Source organism: Bubalus kerabau, chromosome 1, assembly GCF_029407905.1.
Source record: "Bubalus kerabau isolate K-KA32 ecotype Philippines breed swamp buffalo chromosome 1, PCC_UOA_SB_1v2, whole genome shotgun sequence".
NCBI classification, from domain to species: domain Eukaryota; kingdom Metazoa; phylum Chordata; class Mammalia; order Artiodactyla; family Bovidae; genus Bubalus; species Bubalus kerabau.
This window is the reverse complement of record NC_073624.1, coordinates 86,034,124-86,053,727: the sequence shown is the minus strand read 5'-3', so window position 1 is coordinate 86,053,727 and position 19,604 is coordinate 86,034,124. Positions and strand designations below refer to the sequence as shown.

The 19,604-nt window shown below is 39.1% G+C and overlaps 1 protein-coding gene across 13 annotated transcripts in view; it reads right to left on the bottom strand.

The window, feature by feature from the left end:
• The window catches only part of TMEM117 (transmembrane protein 117), a 625,554-nt gene that overhangs the window by 428,694 nt on the left and 177,256 nt on the right, over positions 1 to 19,604 (bottom strand). For 2 of the 13 annotated variants that reach the window (XM_055581401.1, XM_055581384.1), the window contains exon 1: positions 9,973 to 10,177. The exons of 10 other annotated variants lie outside the window; for them this stretch is intronic. The gene's annotated coding sequence lies outside the window, so the exon portion shown is untranslated. Of the gene's footprint in view, positions 1 to 9,972; positions 10,178 to 19,604 lie in introns of those variants that run through there. One more of the 13 variants, XM_055581391.1, reaches the window with a different exon arrangement.

Below are 19,604 nucleotides of genomic sequence, written 5' to 3'. Positions count from 1 at the left end.
ATCCCCATTCTATACAAGAGAAAAGTAGAGCCTAGCAAAATCAACTTATTTATCTAAGGTCATTCACTCTTTTCATTACTATATAAGAGTTCTATCATATAAGTGGTGGAGCAACCTATTCATCTTTTAGCTATAATAGAAATTTAATCTGTTTCTCTCTCTCTCTCTCTATATATATATATATATATAGAGAGAGAGAGGTGGTTTAGTCGCTAAGTCATGTCTGCAACTCCGTGAACTGTACCCACCAGGCTCCTCTATTCATGGAAATTCCCAGGCAAGAATACTGGAGTGGGGTGTCATTTTCTTCTCCAGGGGATCTTTCTGACCCAGGGATCAAACCCATGTCTCCTGCATTGCAGGCAGGTTCTTTACCAACTGAGGCACTAGGAAAGCCATATATATATATATATATATATATATATATATATATATACACACACATACATATATATATATACACACATACATTTATTACACACACATACATACACATACATTTATTACACACACATACATATATATATATATATATATATATATCTCCAAAGATATACATATGTGTGTATGTATATATTTTACACCTACTTTGACTAATGGTTAATTTTCCATATGTTAATAAAAGTCTAGGAAGAAATGTTTGGGTAAATTTGCCTCTCAATCACCATAATACCTTGACTTCTTTTCATTTGTTATTTGTTTTCCCCTCTTCGCTTTCTTCCTCCCTCTCCTTCTATCCTTCTCTCCCTGCTTTCCTTCTTTGCATTTGTTCAGCTGTATCCTGCTTTCTTCCCCAAAAGACTTATAGTGTAACCATGTGCGTCATATAATAGACATTAAATAATCTCCTTACTTTTTATTAATAATTTGTTTTTATCAGTGCATATGGTCAATCCATGCTCTCTAAATCATTCATCACAGAAATCAACACTGTAAGGTTGAGGAGTGCTCTCTTTCACATCTGCCTATCCAGAAATAATATTTTTATTGTATACATTTTCCAGGTCACCCTATTTTATTTGACTTCATTTTCCATCACTGGCACTTCTGTTGCTCAGCATATAATCTAAGTAGATGTGCAAATTGACTTCTTTATTTTAGTTGCTCCGTCTTTGTTGTAACCCCCTTAATGCCATGCACTAGACCAACTGCACACATCTCCTGATAACTGCACTTAGCAGTACTGTGCATTGGTTCACAAAGAGTAAATGTCAATAGTTCATTGTGTATTCTGATCCCACTTTACCATGCTAATCTTCTGGAAAGGGCTTCCTGTCCTCATGAGGGCAGCTTTTGAAACACTAAGTCACCTTACTGTTGGTGTTCAAGCACAGTCTGTTTTTTCTGTTAAGAGGATCGAGTTTGTCAAACCAACGTGAATTAAAGCATGAAAATCAGGATCATGTTTGAGCCAGTGAACTGTGGTCTTATAATTAATGTGTTTCTTCTTTTGTAGTTTTTACTAGATACTAGAACTCATTGATGCAATTCATTGTCTGGAAATTAAATTAAAACAAGAAGCCTCCTTGGTTTTTATAAATTCATCTCTGTACTCAGGTAATATTTTTGTGGTATGAGTATAATATATGTGAAGACTACATGTACATGAACCATAAAAAATGGACATATGAGAATTATTTTGATCATTAGAGGGATTTTTATTTTTGAATATTATATTTTTTAATATTTCACACTATTCACTTTCAGAGTTGTCTTTCACATAAATGCAAAATTATTCCCAAAGTCCTAATGGCTTTTTAGAACTGAGTATCATCTACTCTGAGACATTTACTCTGAAACATTTTGCTTCTATAATATGCTCACATTGCTCATGACACTTGTAGATAACTTGTATGATACTTGTATTTCACTTCATTTTACCAGTGAAACATATACATAATACACATTTATGTCTCTGTTCTAGAAATATTTGAAGGAGAATTCTTTTGATCCTCAGAGAAACCCTATGAAGGAAGTAGTATTGTTACCTTCATTTGGCAATAAAGAAAATGAGGTTCAGGGAAGTTCCCCTAGGTCACCTAAGCTGTATGGCCAAGCTCTGAATACAGAGTCTATCTTCTTAATTTCACAGTGTTTTAGAGTTTAGTGGGACTTCCTTCGTGGTCCAGTGGTTAAGCCTTCGCTTCCCTGGTGGCTCGGACAGTAAAGCGTCTGCCTGCAATGCAGGAGACCTGAGTTCGATACCTGGGTTGGGAAAATCCCCTGGAGAAGGAAATGGCAACCCACTCCAGTACTTATCTGGGAAATCCCATGCACACAGGAGCCTGGTAGGCTACAGTCCATGCACTCGCAAAGAGTTGGACACAACTTAAGTGACTTCAGTTCAGTTTAGAGTTTAACAACTTATTTTATGCCCTTTTTTTGTCACTTCTGTATTGGCATGAGAGCAATAAAAAGAATCTGGCTTTGAAAGCTAGGGAGCTTTTATCTTAGGCAATCCATGGGACTGGGAGAAACAGAGATTCCACTTAAATCCAGGGGGGTAAAAGCAGTGACCTCATAAGAGACTTGGCCAGGCCTATCTTCTAGTATTGAGGGTGTCATGTGGAAGCAAAGGGTGACTGTGGTTCGTTGCGGGGACAAAGATGGTGGCAGCAGCAATTCTGGGGCATATTCACTGGCATGAACCCTCCTAAAGGCTGCCATTAGCCCCACCTCACAGCCTGTAGCTCCAGTGCTGGGATGAATCAGGTCAAACAACTAACACAGAAGGACCAGCCCCATCCACCAGCAGAGGGCTGCTTAAAGTCTTCCTGCGGATGGTCCTGTCCATCAGAGAGATAAGACGCAGCTACACCCAACAGTGGAGTCCCTCCCATCAGGAATCCTGCACAAGCCTCTTAGACAGCCTCATCCACCAGAGGGTAGACAGCAGAAGCAAGAACTATAACCCTGCAGCCTTTGAAACTGAAACCACAATCACATAAAGTTAGGCAAAACGAAACCGCAAAGAATATATCTCATAGGAAGGACCAAGATGAAACCCCAGAACAACTAAGTGAATTAGAGATAGCCAAACCACCAGAAAAAGAATTCAAAATAATAATACTAAAGATGATCCAAGATATCAGGAAACAAGTGGAGACAAGGATTAAGAAGATACAAAAACTATTTAACAAAGACCTAGAAAAACTAAAGAAAAAACAGAGATTAACAATACAATAATTGAAATGAAAAATACACTAGAAGGAATCAATAGCAGAAAAACTGAGGCAGAAGAATAAATAACTGAGCCGGAAGGCAGAATGGTGAAAACCACTGACCCAGAACAGAATAAAGAAAAAAGAATAAAAAGAAATGAAGACAGTCTAAGAGACCTCTGGGATATTAAATGCACCAACCTTTGCATTATAGGAGTCCCAGAAGGACAAAGAAAGAAAGTACCTAAGAAAATATTTGACGAGATAATAGCTGAAAACTGCCTTAATGTGGGAAAGTAAACAGTCACCCAAGTCCAGGAAGTGCAGAGTCCTAGCTAGGCAGGACAAACCCAAGGAGGAACACACAGGACACAGAGTAAAGCAACCAAATGTATACGAATTTGAGTTTGATGCCAGCTAACTATCTCAGCCTGCTATGATGTGAACATAGAGGTCTTGTTATGCCAATATGTACAGAGATGCCATCTTTGGGTCATTTACATAATAATATACAAATCTCCACTTGAAAGACTAAATGTCAGTTACTTTGTGCAGTGGAAAAGAATAATAATTAAATACATGAGTTCTCCTCCTGTTTATATTTTTAACAAACGAGCTGATAAGTTTTGCTCTGATTTCAGACTCTGAGTAGAAAAAAAGAAACGTCTAGGTTTTTCAAGCTTTGTAATTTCTATCACCAACCTCACTATCACTAGAAATCATGGCATACATTTTTAGTTTAACAAACTGAGGAGTAAACTGAAGAACAATTTTGGATTTTGTCATTTCTGTGTATCATAGCCTCTGTTCTGTTTTCAGCATTCTCCTAAACAGAGCAGAGATTGTAGGCTGAGTTCTAGCTGCTAGCTAATTTTAGCAAACTGCCAACTCCGTAAAAATATCCATAAAATACCCTGACTATTGAAAACTCAAGAATGTTTTTAAAATCATTAGAGTTTAAATGGAAAATCCCTAGTCCCAGATTTCAATCAGCTTTCATAGCCTGGGAGTTTGCCCAGAGTTTGAAGCATATTTGCTTAAATATTCACATAAAACTTTAGGATTAAAAGGCATAAATGATAATGTTAGGCTATTTCCTTCCATTTACAGATGGGAGTTAATGATGTCCAAAAATCATAACACTAGATGGTAACCAATGATAGACTAGAAGTCAGGAATCTTGAATTCAAAACGAGTTACTGAGTTCTACTATGCCATGCTACCACTTTATAAATCTCACAGCTGGTCTTTGACCAGAGGGGGAATATACCAAAAGTAGTATGAAGCATAACACCATGTGTTCTTCTGAGAACACTGATTCTTGCCAGATTGGGCTCCATGTAAATTAAAGACATGAAGAAACTGATTCATTGATCGTGAATACTGCTAACACAGAAACTTACCATGTTTGCTGAAAGACTTAAGCTGCGGACCCACAGAGAATAAATTAGTGGTTACCAATGGGGGAGAAGGGCCATATGGGGGTAGGAGAGTGATAGATACAAACTACTGGATGTAACATAGGCTCAAGGATGTACTATACCTACAACGTGGAGACTATAATCAATGTTTTGCAATAACTGTAAATGGAAAGGAACCTTTAAAAGTTGCATTCAATCTTTTTTAGAAAGAGTTAAGCTGTTTCTCTTACCAAATATATCATCAGTGGATTTGTCCAAAAGATCTGGAATTCTTTAATCCCAGTTTGTTCTTAATTCTAAATTTATTTTTAATTAGTATAGTTAATAACTGCAAATTTATAAGGAAATTCTATGAGCAGCTAAAATATTTCCTGTGCTACAGAGTGGTAGAGGAGGGATTTCTATTTGCCGAGTATTATCACCAGCAGCTTCTATCACAATGTGATAGCAATCATTCTGTTTACAGAAGAGAGGCTTCATTCTGTTTCAAAGAAGCTTTTTTTTCCTGAAGTTGGGGGTTATACATGGAAAGAGAGAAGTCAAAGCAGCTAGGGGGATTCATTATTCATGATTATAGAACCTTTATTAAAATACTTCCAGAGATATAATTCCATTTTTCAATAATTAGGAATGCACGCAGCATAAAAGGTAACATTTGACCAGTCGATAATCTATACATATTTAAGCTGATTGATGAACCTGTCATTTTAAAGAAATAAAAGTTAACACAAAATTATGTTTATGAACTAAATCATTACATAAAACTTAAAATAATGGCCACACTAAACTTGAATTTCTTTATTTAAATGCCTTTATCCAGAAGAAGATAAAAGAGGAAGAAAAGGAAGATGAGGAGAAGGAAAAGAAATGTACAGTGAAGAGACTTCCAGACCAGTAGGAAAAAACTGGGTCCCGGTCCTGATTCCAGGGCTTTTTAACTGTGCAAATATGACTGAGTCAACACCTTCTCAAAGCTTTGGTTTCTATGCTGCCTCTCTCTCAGGGCTGCTGTAGGTGAGCATGCTTGGGAAATATAATGGATCTTCCAGCAGAGAACTGCCAGTATGCGGTCACTCAAGGAAGTCAGACTGCTGTCAGATTTGCCTGAAATGATCATTGCCTTAGGTTTTGGCATGTTTCACATTCTGTGGGAACAATGAGTCTCATCACACCAGACGAGCTTGTCCCACGATCTGGGGGAAAAAATGGCTGCCTTTCATGATAATGCCCCACAAGAAACAACAGTCTTTCATACAGAAACACGATTAAACAAGCAAAAAACTCCACAGGTAATTAGGATACTTAAATCATCTGCTTCCTTGACCTTTGCCCAGAGCTGGGAACCACTAACTTAGATGAAGTCTACTCCCGGTTAAGTGCAGCTACAAGAGGGGAGAGTTAATTATCAAGAGTATTTTCTGGATAAAATAATTGATAAGGCCCTAGGAGCTATTTTTCAAGACCTATTATATGCTGTTGGAAGAATTCATAATAGCAGAAGTCCCCATTTATATAACAACCAATAGAAAAAAACACACAAAGAGTTAGTCTAATCATAACATTTTTCTTAAAATAAGTGTCTCTAAATTACTCGGGTCATTTCTAATTAAAATTATTTCAAATGCATTTCATCCAATATACCCTATTCACCAAAAGCTTTAGAAAAGTGTTGAAAATTTGAGTTTTTATTGTACAGTTATAGTTCTGCAAATTCAGTAGGTGTAAGATACAATTTTGACCTTTCCTTAAAGCATACATGTCATTTTCAAATGATCTGAGAGAAAATCCAAAGCTTAGGAACGAAGAAAACATAATGAATCTCTTCAGTGAAAGGGTTCTCCCTTTATTCAATCAGCAAATACTCCTTTTTGTCTTTTGTAACCATTTCTGGAAGCCTACTTGACTAGCTAGGGTTAGCACAATTCCACACATTTTGATGTTGCTTCTGTAAATTCAAGACAAAGGCAGAAAGAGGTTGTGTCTGGGCACAGCTGCATTTCACAGCATGAAACGAAGCCCAGCAGAAAGGTCTCATCACCACAAACAGCCAGCACACAACAAATTGGGAGTGATTAATGCGTGATCCACCAACTAGATAGTCTAATTAAATAACAGTGGTTAATTGCTAATTAGTATGTGACTTATGTAGACAGAAGCGCTTAGACTTGTCAAATGTTAAAAAGAACACTGAAAAAATCAAAGTGCTGCCATTTTAATGATATATTTTAAAATGATGCAGCAGAGCTGGAATTTTTTTTGCCATCATCTGTCTAGTCAAAACACATATTGGAAAACTTGTTTTATCTTTCTAAAATGGATTTCTTCCTTCCATTTAAATAATAATGTTACTTTTGATGTTATGAAAGGCTATAAGCACTAAAATGAAACAGTATTTTGATGTGTGTATAGGGGGGTAGTGTAATTTCTATTACTCATTTAAACGCCAGCATATTTGAAATGTAGCCACTACTATTCACCTGGACACAGCTGGTTCTCACTTCTTAGATATTTATTTTCTGTGTACTTAGAAAGACCTGGTTTCAACCAAAACCCCCTCTATTTAGCCAACCCAGTAACATATATTCAGAATATGTAAATCTACCATTCATGAAATTCACTGTCCTTGGGGGCTAAGGTGGGGCCTGCAGGATCTAAAATCTGCTTTTGGAAACTGTGGAAGACTTGCTTCCACAACTGTGAGATTTGGGAGCGGTGTTTTCTTTTCTTTTTTTTTTTTTTTTTTGGCTTCTATAGAAAAAAAACACCATCTGTCTCCTCATTACCCTTAAAAAAAAGAAGGAAAAGAAAAGCCTGAGATGGCATACTGATGCCAATCTTTACTTTCAATTATTTATCATCTAAAAAGAACATACATGGAGGTTTCATGAATAATGCTTTCCCCTTTTGTAGAAAGTGTAGTGGAAACGCTACACACATATCCCTAAATGGGCAGATCAGATCGATGCCCATCTTCACTAAACATTATTTTTTCATAACCTCACCAAACAAACCAACTAAATACCTTTCCTGTCTCCTTGGTGATAGTGACACATGTGCTGCTTTAAAACAAAAACCCATAAACAAAAGATTGCACTCTAAAATCACAACACATTCGCCCGAAAGAGGCTTGCGGATGGAGGGCCTACTGCATAATTTATCAGTGTGTGGCCTGAATACCACCCTCCTCAGAATCACACAGAATCACTGAGGATGCTTCCTGGCTCTCGCTCTACCCCTCTGGGAACTTGCATTTTTGATGAGCACTCCCAGGTGATACTGATACAACCTACATTTTGAGGGCGGTTACGGTGTTTACCATCCAGAGAGGAAGAGCCTTTCACCCGCACATCTTCAGACATTGTGCTCACCCTTTTCCTCCATCCTCATCCCCATGAGCTCTGAAGAGAGTAAAGAAGACTGATTTTCAACTCTAAGGAGAGGGATGAATGGTGCTGTTTCCCATCTAGGTTAGAATATTCACGGATTGAAATGTAGACTAATGGAATGAAAGCCCTAGAGAAAAGAAAACTGGATATTCCAGAAATAGTCATTAAGTTAGGAGGACGGAAGTGGCAGTGGGAACCATTCCCAGTGCAGGGGGACAGAGGGGTGATTGCCCGGACAAGGGGGTGGTCCGTGCCCTCCTGGGGAGTGAGCTGAATGAACTCCTGAGACTAGATCCAGGACAGTTGCTAAAAGAAATCACCCTTGCAAGCTCGAGGCCAGGAGGAAATAGCTGCATGCATACAGCTGGCTGGACAGATGGCTGCCTCTTAACATAAAGGAAAAAAAGGAAGAAATGCTCCTGAAGAATACCAGGTGGGGAAGCAGAGGGCCCATAAGTAGTGGTCGTCAGAAAGCAAAGCAGCTAACCTGGCTCCCAGTGAAGCAGAACACAGTCAACCCCACCCTCGGCCACAACGGAAGGGAGGAGGGGGCTAGTGCCAGCAGTCTAGCTAGTGGGGGCACCCGCGGATTAGCAGCTCATTGCTGACGGTTTCTGTTCTATCATTTCTGAAGGAGCAGAGACTGCAGCTTTGTAATATTTCTAAGCCAGTGGGCTTCTGTAATTAAATTGACCCCTCACCCCTCAAAAACCTCTACATTCAGTTTTTATTAACCCCCTTACATATAAATGAGTTGTATAATTTTACTGGGGCTTTTCTGTTGTTTTGTTATTTTTACTTTTATACAGCAATCTCAGTTACAATGTGTATTCAATGGACTATTAGGGGTTAACTTAAGAACATATCACTACTCTTTTTATTGATTCTATGAGAAAAATGCATTCTGAGTTCCAAAGTAGTAATTTAAAAACAGAATCTTGGAACAGTACATGTGGGTAATTGAAGACTTCCTGTACAACTAAATTCAGACAAGTTGAATCTCCTGAATAGATGTCTTTGGTACAAGTGTTTATCCACAGTGCCCTCTAGTGGTTTTAATTGCCATTTCAACACACACCAAAAAAAATGAAAAAGTTCTCTGAGCAAATCCTTTCCCATATTTGAAACGGCTATACGTATTTAGAAGTCTCAGAACCATACAATCTAAGAATCTCATATCTGAGAAATACTAGTAAATATCATTTGAGTTTATTATACAGTCAAAATTTGATTACTGTTCACTTGATCATGACACAAAAATGTTATTTGAGGAATTAATCTAGGTCTCCCTTGGTTTTGTTCTATTTAATTAAGAATATCAGTATGGACACAAAAAGCAATTTAAGATAGATTTTTTTTTTCTGATTTGAATTTTCTATTTTTTTTTGTTTTTTTTTGAAGTCCAGTTTCCTTTCTTCCAGATGATGCACTATTCCCATACAAATGTTAAAGCTAGTTACAGAGTAATAACAGCCAAAGGGGAAAAATGTTTTCCATGATAACTTCATCACCTGTGTCTAAAATCTCATATCTCTGATTTAAACATTATTACTGCAGTCGCCCAATTTGCTTTTTTCTGAACTGAGTCTCCATGGTTTTTCAGATACCCCTCAACAAATAAAACCTCCGAAGTGAAGTTAACAGTAGAAATTATGGCAGGCTTTGTGCTGTCCTCAGGCTAAATGCAAGATAATTTATCTTAAGCTTAATTAAATTATATTATTTTCACATACTTATCACTGTATTTCACAGGATACAACAAATAGGGTTTCTAAAGAAAGATCACAGTAAAGAGAACAAAGAAAATGAGGGAAAAAAGAAGAGAGCCAACATGAAAGCACAACATTAAAGAAAGAAAAAACAGTAATAACCAAGAATGGAAATACAAGGGTTTATTTTCCTTGCAACATCTAGGTGATTAATCAAGTTTCAAAAGATACACAACCCATGGTGATGGGTAATGTATCATAGCTTTTGATTATGCATTGAGTTACTTATACTTACCAAGTCAAAAGGTTAGGAAGTTGGCTATTACATAGTACTTTGGTTTCCAGAGTGCTCCTCCAGAACCAGCAGCACCAACGTCATCTGGGAACTCGTTAGAAATTCTCAGGCCCCACCCCCCACAGTCTGAATCTGAATATCTAGGTCTTCACACACCTTGCAGGTGATTCTGATGCAAACTACCGCTGAGATCCACTGTGATAGTAGATCAAATACTGACCTTAATTGGAAGCGGAATTCAGAAAACCTGTATTAAGTTTTGTGATGATTCTGAGCAGCCTGATCTTAGGCATCAGTTTCCTCATCTTTGTAAAGAAGACAGTAATATCCATCTGATGATACAGGGAGCAAGCTCCTTAAGACTACTCGTGCTTAAGCCTAATTACCCATTCATTCATATTTTTAAATAGTGATTGAGCATCTACAGTGTTCCAAGAACTGTTCTCTATAGATGCTTGGGATCTATCAGTGAACAAAAGAGTGAAAAATCTCTGCTTTCCTAGAGTTTATAATTCCAGTGGAACAAAACACACCTTAAACAGTAAACATATTAGTTTCCTAGGGCTGCCATCACAAAGTAGCACAAACTGGATGGGTTATAGAACAGAAGTGGATTGTCCACAGTTATAGAGGTCTTAAACCTAGCTGTCAGCAGGGTCGGTTCCTTCTGAGAACCGTGAGGCAGGAATCAGTTCCTGGCCTCTCTCCTTGGTTTGTAGTCAGCTGTCTCTTCCCTGTGTCTCTCAATCATCTTCCTACCATGTGTGTCTATTTCTGTGTCTCTTTTTTCCCTTTTTGTGACACGGGTACCAGTTGCACTGAATTTTGCCTGCCCACTGATCTCATTTAACTCAGTTACCTCTATAAAGACCCTCTCTCCAAGTGGTTACCTTCTGAGGTCTTAATCCTTCTGGGGATTAGGACTCCACCATATCTTTTATGAAGAAGATACAATCTAACCCATAACATGCATTAAATGAAGGAATTCTCAGTAAGTTAGATGATAAAGCATGCTAAAGAAAAAAACCAAGCAGGATATTTGGGTTCGGGAGCACAGGAGTTGAGTCAGAATAGAATTTAAATAAGGCCAAAACAGGCCTCAGTGGTTAGGTGATATTCGAGCAAAGACATGAAGAAGGCTTTGTAGGGATGTCAGAGAAGAGACTCAAGCACTAATAGATGGTTTCTGTGTCCACTTGGTGTCTGATTCATCATTACGCTTTGTCTTATCCAGCTCTTTGCTGTGTGCTATGCAAAGTGAATCTACACAGGGGATTGGTCTCAATTACTGGAGAACAGTGCTCCTGTCTATTTTTTCTCAGCCTCTTGTTTCAAGAAAACCTGGAGATTTTTGCTGAAAGTCACTTCTACCAATTTCCTAAAAGTCTGAGAAACAAGGATCACTAAACCCAATATATATTTCCCCAGGACATCAAAATATCATCTTCTGTGAAACCAAAACAGTAATGTTAGAGTCTGTTTCACCGTGACTACTTTGCTAGTCATTAATCTAATTCCCTGGAATGCAGCTTATTGTCACCACCACATTACCTACCTTTCCTAAAAACAGAATTTCCTATGAAGTTTCCCTTTCTAAATATTCAAGATTTCCTGAAGGATACTGTTCACCAAATGTAGACATCATTATGAAAAGTTCATATGTTATACTTAAGTTTCACAGAGCTGAGCTTTAGAAACTGAACCTCATATTCTTCCAACAGTATATTTCTACATATTTTTTCATTATTTTGATTTCCTACAATGCATATACAGATGTGCTCTTTACATGATATAAGTGGCTGTGTGTTTCTCCTGAGGAGAAGTGAGGGGGTATGGTAGAAATACTAGTGGTAGCAGAGGGCCTGGGTTCAGTCCCAGCAGTTAGTTTACCCTGAGCCCTTAGGGTCAGTTGCCTCAACCTCAAATAAGGTAAATAAATAAGGGAAATCTGTGTAGCTCTCAAACTTCTAGCTGACATCTACACACCTGAAAGAAAGCACACACTTCCATCAGTATCAGAGGTTCAGTAGAACATTGTATGAGGCTGCAGGTGGAGGTTCGGAGAAGGCGATGGCACCCCACTCCAGTACTCTTGCCTGGAAAATCCCATGGACGGAGGAGCCTGGTGGGCTGCAGTCCATGCGGTCGTGAAAAGTCGGACACGACTGAGCGACTTCACTTTCACTTTTCACTTTCATGCTTTGGAGAAGGAAATGGCAACCCACTCCAGTGTTCTTGCCTGGAGAATCCCAGGGATGGGGGAGCCTGGTAGGCTGCCGTCTATGGGGTCGCACAGAGTCAGACACGACTGAAGCGACTTAGCAGCGGCAGGTGGAGGTTAAGGGTAGAAGAGTTTTCTGAAAAATTCGACATAAAACTTTGACATATCCAAGACCAAGATAAGCTGTAATGTCACTGTTATTTTTCAACACCACCACCCGCCTCTGGTCCATCTAGTCTCTGACCCCACCCTGAGACTGGTGATCCATGTACCAACGTTACCAGTACCATCACCATCTCCAACAGCCCACTTCTCTATTACCACTGCTCCCTGCTATACTATTACTCCTACGGTTAGTGTTGCTTGATAGAGTGCTCATTATATGACAGACACTATGCCAAGTATTGTGCTTACAATGTTTTAGTCTGTAGTCCCATGTGTGCAAAAATATCACTTTGTTTTTGCTGTGATAGAAATTCCCACCTCTAACTCATATTCTGCCTGGAAGCACAAACTTCATATTAGTCCTGATAAATGCAGTTCCTCAATAGCCCAGATCTAAGGCCTTCTGCTCATCTTTCTTATCTTCTCATCCTCCCCATCTCACCTGACCTGTGGAGGGAACATGTCCATATCTGCCAAAGGCAAGGGCAGAAAGGAATTTGTTATTCTCTGCATCAGAGTTCCCACTAGAATTCTATAAGGTCACCTGCCCATTCACTTGCCTTGACCCATCTACCTGCAACGATTTCTGTTCTGTGACCACTGTGTTCTAGGAATGAAGAGGCTAATGAGCATGGATTCCCACCTCCTACAATGATTAATACATAGGGCTCCCCTTCTTCAAGGCCCTCGAGTGTGTCTGAGGAAACATGTCTTCCTGTCTACTCCCCTTCAAAGACTCCTGGGTATTCTCAGTGGCCACCATCCACAGGTGTCTTACTGTCTTACTTCCAGTGATGGTTAGTTCTATGAGTCAATTTGAATAACCCAGTTATTCACACACTATTCAAGGTGTTGCTATGAAGGTATTTTGTAGATGTAGACATAGCATCTAAAATCGGTTGTCTTAGTCTCAATATTGTATGGGGCATCATCTAATGCATTCTTCCTTAAGGCCTTAAATGCAAAATAGAGGTTTTGCTGAAGAAGAATAAATTCTACTTCCTGACAGCAGCATCAGCTCTTGCCCAAGACTTTCCAGCCTGCCAGCCTACTCTACAGATTTCAAACTCACAATCCCATGAGAAAATCCTTGGTTGAGTATGTGTGGTGTGGTGTGTAGTGTGCGGGGGTGTGTCTGTGGTGTGTGTGTGCATGTGTGTGACATGTGTGTGTGTGTGGTATGTTTTTGGTGTGTGTACGGTGTATATGCATGTAGTGTGTGTGTATGTTTGCGGAGTCTATATGTGTTTGTGGTGTGTGTGTGTGGTGTATATGCGTGTGTGGTATGTGTGTGTGTGTGTGTGGTATGTTTGTGGTATGTGTGTGTGGTGTATATGCATGTGTGGTATGTGTATGTGTGTGTGTGTGGTATGTTTGTGGTATGTGTGTGTGGTATATATGCGTGTGTGGTATGTGTATGTGTGTGTGTGGTGTGTGTGTGCATATGTTTGTGGTATGCATGTGTGGTATGTGGGTGTGTATGTGTGTGCATTCACTCCATCCCACACTGGTTCTGTTTCTATGGAGAACCCTAACTAATATATTTCTCCTCCTACTCTCACTTCTTTAAACCAAAGAATTTTTATTTTAATATTTGAAAATAGCATTCTATTACATGTAAATTATAAGTTGATCAGGCATCCTAACTACTGTATATGATAGATACTTTTATCCTCACTTTGCAGATAAGGGAATTCAAGCTTAGAGAGGTGAAATAATTTGCTAATGGTCAGTCAGCAAGCAGCAAGCAAGTGTTGGCTAATCTCCAAATCATTGGTCTTGCCCATTGGCTGATATACTCTAAAATTAGTCTTTCCAGTGGCTGTTGTTTGGCATAATTTTATGTATCAACTTGACTATATCATGGGGTGCTCAGATTAAACCTTATTTCTGAATATGTCTGTAAGGTTGTGTCCTGATGAGACTAGCATTAAAACTGGTGGCCTCAGTAAAGCAGATGGCCCTCCCCTATGTGGATGGACACCATCCAATCTGTTGAAGGTCTGAATAGAACAAAAACAGCAGAGGAAGGGAGAATCTGTTCTCTCAGCCTGACTGCCTCAGCCGGGGCATCAGGCTGCTACTCTTGGACTGAGACGTGCACCATCAGCCCTCCTGGTTCTCAGGCCTTTGGACCAGGACTGGAATTTATACAGAAGGCTTTCCAGCTTATAGACAGTAGATCATAAAACCTCCTAGCCTCATAATCACATGAGCCAACTCCTTAGAATGAATTTTTACATATATTTTTTTATCACATATACTATACATAGTTTTTATATTTTCTCATATGTATGTATATGTATTTCCTATTGGTTCTGCTTCTTTGAAGAACCCTGGCTAATAGAGCATACCTACATGCTAACATATCTGCAGTGACACCACAGCTCCCACAGACACACTTCTCCAACTTTCCCATTCAACCCTGCTTGGGATCAGTCAGTTTCTACAAGCACACTTTGTTTTCTAATGCATTTCAATTCTTTGACTGAATCTAGGGATCTGTGTGCATGCGTGGTCAGTCAGTCAGTCGTATCTGACTCTTTGCAACCCCATGGACTGTAGCCCGCCAGACTTCTCTGTCCATGGGATTTCCCATGCAAGAATACTGGAATGGTTTGCTATTTCCTACCCCAGAGGATATTCCTGACCCATGGATCAAACAAGCATCTCCTGAGTCTCCTGCACTGGCAGGTGGATTCTTTACCACTGCACCAACTGGGAAGCCCAGAGATTTGCAGTGACAGCTATACTCTTGGCTGGAGCTCTGACAACCTTTCCAGTCCTTCCCTTTCTCTCTTCCAATGTCTGGATAACCTTGTCTCCGTAATTCTCAAGCAGTAATTTACATCCTATATTTAGAGCAGAATCACTATGCTCCTTGCAAAGTGATCTGAATATTGTACCAGTTGAGATGGATTTTTATCTTTGATCTTATCTTGACTACTGGATTCCACAACCCTTTTAAACACTGACCCCTTTGGCCCAGCAGTGAGCCCCACTACTAAAAAGAATGTTGTTGTTTAGTCGATAAGTCATGCCCAACTCTTTGCAACCCCATGGACTGTAGCCTGCCAGGCTCCTCTGTCCATGGGGTTTCCCAGGCAAGAATACTGGAGTGGGCAGCCATTGCCTTCTCCAGGAGATCTTCTCATATCTGAGATCTGAGATCTGAGATCTGATCTAAGGATCAGACTCATATTTCCTGTATTGCAGGTGGACTATTTACCAGTGAGCCACCAGGGAAGCCCTTACTAAAAAGAATACAGTCTCCTTATCACCCTCTCTTTCCCAGTGCAGGTTGAGGGAACCATGCCTACCACTGAATATGTTGTGAGCAGTAGTATTAGAGTGGGTATAAGCATGGACTTCCAGAGAAGACAGAGTCGAATTCAGATCTGGGCTCCATCAATTATGTATGTGACCTTCAAAAAGGTATCTTTTAAGAGATTCCTCATATGTAAAATGGAGACAACAATAGCAATGGCATCAATTAGAAGAGTAATGGTAGAAGTACCTAAAAAGTCTCATTAATAAAAATTAAATGAGAAAATAACATCAAGTGCCTAAATTACTCCAGGCCTATGACAATCACTCAGCAAATATTAACATCAGTGATGATGTAATGATGATGATGATGAACTATCACAGGTTCCACGTAGATGATCTTATTTCTAAAACTTCAGAGTTATGGGGAAATGGGGAGAGCAAAGGAAGAAACAAGAAGCCAAATACCTTTAATAAAGCAGTTGATAACTAGTCCCAGCTGTGTGAGAAGTAGTCTGGTCATTACTGGCAGGGCATTCATTGACAGTGCTGTGCAGTGCTATGCTAAACCACTCAGTCATGTCTGACTCTTTGTGCCCCTATGGACCATGGTCCACCAGGCTCCTCTGTCCATGGGATTCTCCAGGCAAGAATATTAGAGAGGGTTGCCCATGCCCTCCTCCAGGGCATCTTTCCAACCCAGGGATAGAACCCATGTCTCTTACATCTCCTGCATTGTCAAACAGGTTCTTCACCACTAAAGCCACCTGGGAAGCCCACATTAACAGTAGGTGGGAAACACAGAAACACAAAGGCACTTTTTCTTCACTGTTTCATATTCAGTTCTCTGCTCCTATACCAGAAAAGAAAAAAAGAAAAAATTAAAACTAAAATTAACAGGTGCCTATGTATCATTTCTCCTGTTCTTCCTGCTATTTTTGTTGGAGAGAAACACATGGAAATAGAAGTTCCAGAAAACCTATGCTCCAGGAAAATGAATGTTAATTGTTGAGTGTGCAGACCTTGGAGTCAAATATATCTGAGTGCTATCACGATTCTACCATTTTCCAGCTTACCTAAACTCTCTCAGCCTCAGTTTTCTCATCTATAACCTCCAAGGTTAATGCGCTAGTCAAAATATTTTGTAGAAAGCAACAGAAACCCAGATTAAATGAGCTCAGGGTATCAGTAGAAAGTTAGAGCATATGAGTCATGGGAAGCCAGAAATAAAGATGAGTTTCAAGAACAAGTGAAACTAGAGATACTGGTGGGGTCCTTTTTTCTGACTCTTGTATCTGCTCTCTGCATTGTCAATTTAATTTTTTCTTACAAAGACCAACAATGGTACAGTGGTAAAGAATCTTCCTGCCAATGCAGGGTTTGATGCATGAGTCAGGAAGATCCCCTGGAGCAGGAAATGGCAGCCCACTCCAGTATTATTGCCTGGAGAATCCCACGGACAGAGGAACCTGGTGGGCTATAGTTCATGGGGTCAGGATGAGTCAGACACAACTAAGTGACTGTGCACACCCAATGCACGCAGGACCCAACCAACAAAGCCAGTGAAAGCTGCCAGGGCTTCAGCTACCAGAGCAATTCCAAGTTTAAAAATTTCCTGGGCAAGCACTCCAGTTAGCTGAGTTTAGCCAGTGCACACCTCCAATCGGACCAAATAAGCCAATGAGATATGGTTAAATAAGAATGTGGTTTCTCCTAGAGCAGTGGGGGACTGGGAATAGGAGACAAGACGATGCTAGGAAGAAAATCTCAGATATCCACTAAATTTATATATATATATATATATATATTTGCCTGAACCAGGTCTTAGTGGCCACATGCAGGATCTTCAAACTTTGTTGCACCATGTGGAAATTTTTTTTTTAAGTTGTGGCATGTAGGATCGAATTCCCAGAATAAGGATCAAACTTGGGCCCCCTGCATTGAGAGCACACAGTCTTCTTATTCACTGGACCACCAGGGAAACCCCCTAGATTTATATTTTCAAACCCCTTAAATATAAAAATAATACTTATAAAATAATGTTTTTAAAATTTTAATGATACATTTCAGTGAAAATGGATACATTAAATTTAAGTAAAAATGGTTATAAAATTGAATATAGAGTACAATCTAAATTTTAGAAAATAATATATACTAAAATCACTGTAAGAAAATGCACTAAGATATTAACAGTGTTTTTCATAGATAACAGAATCATAAATAATTTTCATTTTCATAAAAATGTTTTACTGTACTATATTTTTTTCTTAAACAGGACTTATTATTACTTACACAATCAGAGGGCAAACAATAAAAGATTTCTGTTATTATTATTGCTGTTTTAATATCATCTATTCCATACATGGTTCAGATTAAATTCTGCTGTATCTAAGACAGTTCATACCCAGTAGTTTACCACCCTAGTAACAACCCTAGAGCCCAAGACAGAAGTTTTATAAACTCTCTTGTGCCTTCTACAGGATTTGTGAAATTATCTGGAGAACATGTACTTATTTAAAGAGAGACCTACAAGATGAAGTTTTCAGAGATGACCCATTAAAATCCCATAGGTTGCTAATTTCATAATCTGGCTGTGTATTGTTACCATTATTGCTTTGGTGAGTTTTGAGTTAACAGCCTGGGACTTATGATCATTCAGTATTCTATAGTCCAGAGTACCAGCTAGACTAGCTAATGAGAAGACAACTAACTACTGGGGCTGCTTTCCTCTCTGAAGGCTACTCCAGCTCTCCAAAGAGTGTGGGAAAATAGTTTCAGTTTATCTGGTAATGGTACTGTCAGTTTCTGCAAAACCACTAGGGCATCTAAAAAAAACCTTTGGAAGACACCAGTTTTCAAAAATGGTTATCTCATGGGGGTTAAACAAAAGCCCTAGAGGCATCAGAGTCAAAGATGAGGTTAAAGGCCAATTTTGCAAGCCGTGTGACCTTCGGCAAATTCCTTAATTTCTGAAGCCTCAATTATCTCACCTATAACAAAGATGCTGCTCCTAGTACACAACAGGACTGCTATATGGACTAAATGAGCTAAAACCTGTGACATACATATGATGGACTGGGACACACCAGGCACGAATCAAAACTCCATTTCCTCCTTCAAGCCCCATCCCAACCCCCTTCCTTCTCTTCTCTCCCAGTCCTATCAAAGGCCACTGCCTAACAATCATGTGTCAGATAAGTAAATACAAAATGTGATTTCCTTTGAACACATATATTCACGCTGACAAAGGGAGATAGAAGCTTTTCAATTCACTGAACAGGAAAAGGAGCATTTGAATGTACTATTAGATAAAAAAGAAACAAAAATATGAGATGGCAGGACCATGTAGCTATTCCTGATCTCCAAAATCCTGGACTTTACTAGTTGTTGCTTATGTGTAGGCCTGTTTGCTTGCTTTCCAATCCCTGGTCCTCAAAAATAACAAAACTCAATGATATACAAAACTTACATGCATTTCCAATCACCAGGCTAAGGAAGACAACTTACATCTCCTTAATCTAGCTCTCAAAAGAGTTAAAACATATTTAATTGAGCCGAGGTATATAATATTGATAGTAATAGATATCATTATAATATCCACTGTATAGATGTATAATGTCTTACAGAAAGTAGGTAGGAAGTAGCTGAGTAGGGATTACATTCTGGCACAAGGACTACAGTTTGACTAACTGATGCCCTGGATTTTATTTGAATACCTTTCACTCCAGAAAGAAAAATCTTCTAGCTCAAGTACTTTCAGCTCTGTGCTCCTTTCTCTGCCTACAAGTCAGGGCCCATAGTCTTCCCTTTCTGTAACTTTTATCATACTCTTTTTGAAGCAACAGTTTCACTCTGTCGTCTATTTTATTCATTCAATATATACTTACTGAGTATCTACCATGTGCCAAGAAAAGGACCCTAGGGAAAGACAAGCAAATAAAACCTGGTCCCTCATCTACAGGCTCTTGAGTTTAGAGGT